Below are 6,213 nucleotides of genomic sequence, written 5' to 3'. Positions count from 1 at the left end.
CAGGATGTTCCTGTCTATATGTTATTGTTCTGCTCTGCCCCTGCGAGGGTGTATTTTGAGCTTGATATGTTCTAAAGAATCAAACCTTTCCTAATAAAAATATTAAAACAGAAAGTAAAAGCTGTGTAAATTCCATTATCTATACCATAGTTTGTAGAAGCTATAACTTTCACAAAAAGCAATCAATATACACTTATTGGGATTTTTGTAACCAAAAACATGGAGTAGAATACATTTTGGCCTAAATTTATGATGAAATTTTAGTTTTTTTGGATATTTATCGTTTTTTTTTTTAAATTTTCTTAAAACATTTTTTCTTTATAGCTCTATTTGTGTGAAAAAAAGGACATAAATTTCATTTATGTACCGTATTGCATGACCGCTCAATTGTCAGTGCAGCACTGTATAGCAAAAAAATGGCGTAAATTGCAGTATCTATACCATAGTTTGTAGACGCTATAACTTTCACACAAAGCAATCAATATACACTTATTGGGATTTTGTTTTACCAAAAACATGTAGCAGAATACATTTTGGCCTAAATTTATAACTAACTTTGAGTTAACTATATATTTTTTAAAGCTGAAAGTAAAAAATATTGTTTTTCTTCAAAATTTTCGGTCTTTTTTTGTTTATAGCGCAAAAAATAAAAACGTGCACAGGTGATAAAATACCACCAAAAGAAAGCTCTATTTGTTTGAAAAAAAAGGACTTAAATTTCGTTTGGGTACAGCATTGCATGACCGCGCAATTATCAATTGAATTAGTGCAGTGCCGAGTAGCAAATAGAGGTCTGGTCATTAAGGGGGGTAAATCCTCTAGAGGGCAAGTGGTTAAGGACCTAAAGAAATGAGACAGGCTTTCAGTACAACAGGTTTGAACAATTTTCATCACAATTCTGACAAATCACGGCTTGAACGATCTTGCTTTCATGTAATGAGTCTATCTCATACAGTTGCAAGAAAAAGTATGTGAACCCATTGGGATTACGTGGAGTTTTGCATGAATTGGGCATAAAATGTGCTCTGAATGTCATCTAAGTCACAACAATAGAAGAACACAGTCTGCTGAACATAATACTACACAAACATTAGATGTTGCCATGGTTTAATTGCACATAACATGTAAACATTCACAGTGCAGGGAGGAAAAAGTATGTGAACCTTTGGACTTAATAACTGGTTGACCCTCCTTTGGCAGCAATAACCTCAACCAAACGTTTCCTGTAGTTGCAGATCAGACCTGCACAACGATCTGGAGTAATTTTGGACAACTCCTTTTCACAAAACTGTTTCAGTGTAGCAATATTCTTGGGATGTCTGGTGTGATTCGCTCTCTTAAGGTCATGCCACAGCATTTCAATCGGGTTGAGGTCAGGACTCTGACTGGGCCACTCCAGAAGGCGTATTCTGTGCTGTTGCAGCCATTGTTTTGTTGAATTACTTGTATGCTTTGGGTCATTGTCCTGTTGCATCACCCATCCTCTGCGGAGCTTCAGTTGGCGGACAGATGGTCGTACGTTTTCCTGCAAAATGTCTTGATAAACTCTGGAATTTATTTTCCCATCAATGACAACAATCCGTCCAGGCCCTGAGGCAGCAAAGCAGCCCCAAACGATGATGCTCCCTCTGCCATGTTTTACAGTGGGGATGAGGTTTTGATGTTGGTGTGCTGTGCCTTTTTTTCTCCACACATAGTGTTGTGTGTTCTTCCCAAACAACTCAATCTTGGTTTCATCTGTCCACAGTATATTTTGCCAGTAGTGCTGTGGAACATCCAGGTTCTCTTTTGCAAACTTCAAACGTGCTGCAATATTCTTTTTGGACAGCAATGGCTTCCTCCGTGGTGTCCTCCCATGTACTCCATTCTTGTTTAATGTTTTCCTTATTGTAGATGTGTCAACAAAAATGTTAGCATGTGCCAGAGATTTCTGTAGGTCTTTAGCTGACACTCTGGGATTCTTCTTTACCTCATGCAGCATTCTGCACTGTGCTCTTGCAGTCATTTTTACAGGACGACCACGCCTAGGGAGAGTAGCAACAGTGCTAAACTTTCTCCATTTGTAGACAGTCTGTCTTACCGTGGACACATAAACATCAAGGCTTTTGGAGATACTTTTGTAACCCTTTCCAGCTTCATGCAAGTCAACAATTCTTGATCGTAGGTCTTCTGAGAGCTCTTTTCTGCAAGGCATGGCTCACATCAGACAGTGCTTCTTGAAACCAGTAAACCCAAAACAGGTGTGTGTTTTTTAAGGGCAGGACAGCTGTCAGCAACACATCCAATATCATCACACTGATTGGAGTCAAGGTTGGCTCACTCCTGGCTCCAATTAGCTCTGGGAGAAGTCATTAAGCTAGGGCCTCACATACTTTTTCCTCCCTGCACTGTGAATGTTTACATTTTATGTGCAATTAACCCATGGCAACATCTAATGTTTGTGTAGTATTATGTTCAGCAGACTGTGTTCTTCTATTGTTGTGATTTAGATGACGTTCAGAGCACATTTTATGCCCAATTCATGCAAAACTCCACGTAATCCCAAGGGGTTCACATACTTTTTCTTGCAACTGTATATTAGTTTCACATTTTAAGTTGCATTACTGAAATAAATGAACTTTTGCACGATGTTCTAATTTTTCGAGTTTCACCTGTATATTATAATTTTTGTTTTTTTTGTTGCTGTTTCTCCAAAACCGATCGGCCAACTAATGCATTTCCTAATGAATGTCATACATTCTATTTTCAAATGTCAAACATTTTCACACTTATATCTCAAATAATTTGAATGTCTAGTTCTAATTTCCCAATAGAATTATATATCTTCATTTTCTTTAATCATGTACCTATTCTACATTCCAGCTCAAACTCTGTCTCCTACAGTGGCTTAGTTGTTAGAACTCAGAACTTACAGAACTTGGGTCATGGGTTCTAATCCCAGTCATGGCTGCAACTGTCTGGAGTTTGCATGCTTTCTCTGCACGGGTGTGTTTCTGCCAACACTCCAAAGACATGCTGTTATATTAATTGGGCCTAGTATATGTCTGAGTTTCTGTCCATAGATTGTAAGCTCCTTGACATTTGTGAATGCCCAAAATATGGAGATCAATTTGCAGGGTTCTGTCAGTGCCAGGAATATTGATCAATCAATTAATATTTTGGCTACTGACTAGAAAGTGAAAAGGGAGTGAATCTTACCTGTGTCCTGTTCTTCTGACAAGTTTGAAACTTTCAATTTTACTTCTGTTTATATTTCATTGCAACTTTGTTTATCTTCTCTTAGGCTACGTTCACACTAGCTTTGTCAGCAGGCGTCAGACAGGCATATGTGAAGAGTTTTTAATGCTTCTCAATGCCTATGAAAATTCTGCACATGGCAGCACACAGTGCTGTTCACACTGAAGCGTTAGCGTTGCGTCGTGGCAAAACTGGTGCCTCATGTCGAGTCAGGAGGAGTTGAAGCCTCCCATTCAAGTCTATGGTGCCGCTCCTCAAACACCTGGCGGGTGTTTGCTGTGCGGTTGCGACACAGTTGCGAGGCGTTTGCAGAGCGTTAATACCATGTGACTTCATTACAGGCATTTGTGGTGCAGTTTTAACGCTTAGCAAACGCCAATCAAATGCCTCAAAACCGCGCATAGGGTGTTTGGGGAGCATTTGAGGAGTGTTAAAACCGCTTCCCAAATGCCTGTCAAACGCTATAAGATCGTATTGAAAGAGTTAGAAATAAAGTCAAGTGTGAATGAGCTCTTAAACCTCTCTCCTTATACAAAATGACCCCCTCCCCCACCCCCCCTGTCATCACCTGTTCCATCAGCAAATCTATGTATCACCGCCCCACTCTTTTTATTTAACTATTTATTTACTGATCAAGTTAATGTGTCTCATTTCCTATCAGCTACAGCTCAGATCTAGCATTGTTATAAGATTCCTAATTGTATCTCACCACTAGTCTGATTGAATTCACAATTCCTGGTCAATCCCGTTCTCTTACCTATAATAACCTTTAGGGCCAGTTCACACTACATGTGTTTCAGTTGCTTTTTCTGCATCCAAAACACACAGAAAGAAGGTTATATGGTTGTCTGTGTCATAGTTCACATCAGCACTTGCAGTTCCAGTGCATTGCAGGTGCTGCCAAAAAAGTTGAACAGGCCGCAATGTTTATGCATAGAACTGTACTGGAACATGGTAAAATGCCCTGGAATGCACTAAAACGCACATGTCCTTAATTACATTGAAGAAAAAGAGATGGCAAAAAATGAACTGGAATGCATAAAAAAAATGTACTGGAACACATCAAAAACGCATCCAAAATGCACTGGAACATGCTAAACATACATAAAATAAGTGCATGCAAAAACGCATCTGGAACACATCTAGACTGTGTTTCTATAGTGTGAACTGGCCCTTAGGACTTGTTCACACCATTTGTGGTGCAGAAACGCATGCAAGAGCACGCATTTTCATGCACAGCAAAGAAATGCAATGCCCTTTGCAGAAGTGTGCAGGTACCGTGATAAAAACTTAATTGCACCTCCACACGTCTAGTAAACACAGACGCATTCGCAGCCACCAAACCGCATGGCACCACATTACTGTGCAGTTAGGTGCAACACACTTTTAAAATAATATGCCTGCAGTTTTTGTGCATGTTCCCACACGTTAGGCAGCCCATTGAAATTATTGAGCTGAGGAAAAGAAAGTCAAAAATGCCCCATTCACACAGGTCCTCTGTCCTGTACAGCATAAATGAGTGGGTTGTTCATGTGGCTGGAGCCACCTGTTACACTATGGGGACACAGCAGCTGTATGAACACAGGTTTTAATCTGTTAGATTTAACAGGAATATGGTTGGGATTGTGTCCATTAATAATGTTTTAGTGTATTTTTACCATAAATATAAATTTGGATATTTTCTGTGCCACCTGTATAGTTAGGAAGAAGAATAACTTCTTCTATGGAATACCTTTAACCTCTGCTATGTACCTCAATGTATTTAGGAATCGGACATGTTTTCAACTGAAAATACAACAATTAGTAATGTTTCCCCTGTAAATGAGAATCAGCTCCTTGGTCGAGAACAGCGATCTCGCCATGTCCAGATGTGGTCTGGAATTCCACAAAAGAACACGAATTCCAGAAAAGAAATTAGATTTGCAAATTACCACTAAGCTCTCCTAACTACACTCCCATCCACTAACACTCCCCGCTACCACTTTCGGGTGCCTGCGAACGTCCTTCCGCAAACGTGATGACGTATTTCTGGTATGACAGCTGCTCTAGCGCCTCCTCCAACAGTCGTCTTGGCATTTATTTGTGCACCATAGCAATTTTCCATGTGGCTCCATTGTGTATATGACATTCGCAAATACATGTTTGCAGTTCTATTGTGTATTTGGCATTGGCGAATATATGTTTGCAGCGCTATTGTGTATTTGGCATTGGCGAATGTATGTTTGCAGCTCTATTGTGTATTTGGCATTGGCGAATACATGTTTGCCGGTAAAGGCCAAAGTCAACATAAATTGGGGGTCTAATTTATTACTGTTAAGAGGATTGTAGAAAAACAATAGCTAGCTGCACATTGAACACAACCTATTCGTTGGTACATAACATGGTCTTGTGGTGCAATAGGGGGCTTTTAATTTGTTAGTTTGGACATACTTGCATATGTGTGCTCTAACAAGATAGATTTGAGCATATTATATAGCTCACAAAATATAAGTGTTAGGGGTGCTAGTATATTGAACATGAAATAACCCTGAAAGAAATAAAGGGAAAACCAGGGGAAAGAAATCCCACTAGCCTAGGGGTTCCAATAAGGACATTCAGCGGCTTGTAAAGAAAAAATGTATTGCACAATCAAAAATACAAAAATCAAAAACATGTATCAGAAGCACATAATATCTGACGAAACAGTGAAGTGGCGAGCGAGTGACCAGATATGATTATTGCACCACATCCCTTAAAATTGCAAATAATCAATAGAGAAGATGGAACTTTCAGGGTGCATAGATATGAATACCACACATTAAAAGTTATATAATTTTTATTTCATATTTTGGTAACAGAAAGGAAAAGATACAAAAACATAAAAACTATTTCAATTCTAAGAATACCAACTGAGATTCAGACTTGGTTAGGTAAATGTAGTATACTCCCTACATGTTTTGCCCTCACGGGCTTCTTCAGGGGAGATTTTTGAGTACA

Source organism: Staurois parvus, unplaced genomic scaffold (genome assembly GCF_062004578.1).
Source record: "Staurois parvus isolate SC_StPar_1 unplaced genomic scaffold, SC_StPar_1.0 ptg000156l, whole genome shotgun sequence".
NCBI lineage: Eukaryota > Metazoa > Chordata > Amphibia > Anura > Ranidae > Staurois > Staurois parvus.
Note: the sequence above shows the minus strand (reverse complement) of the source record.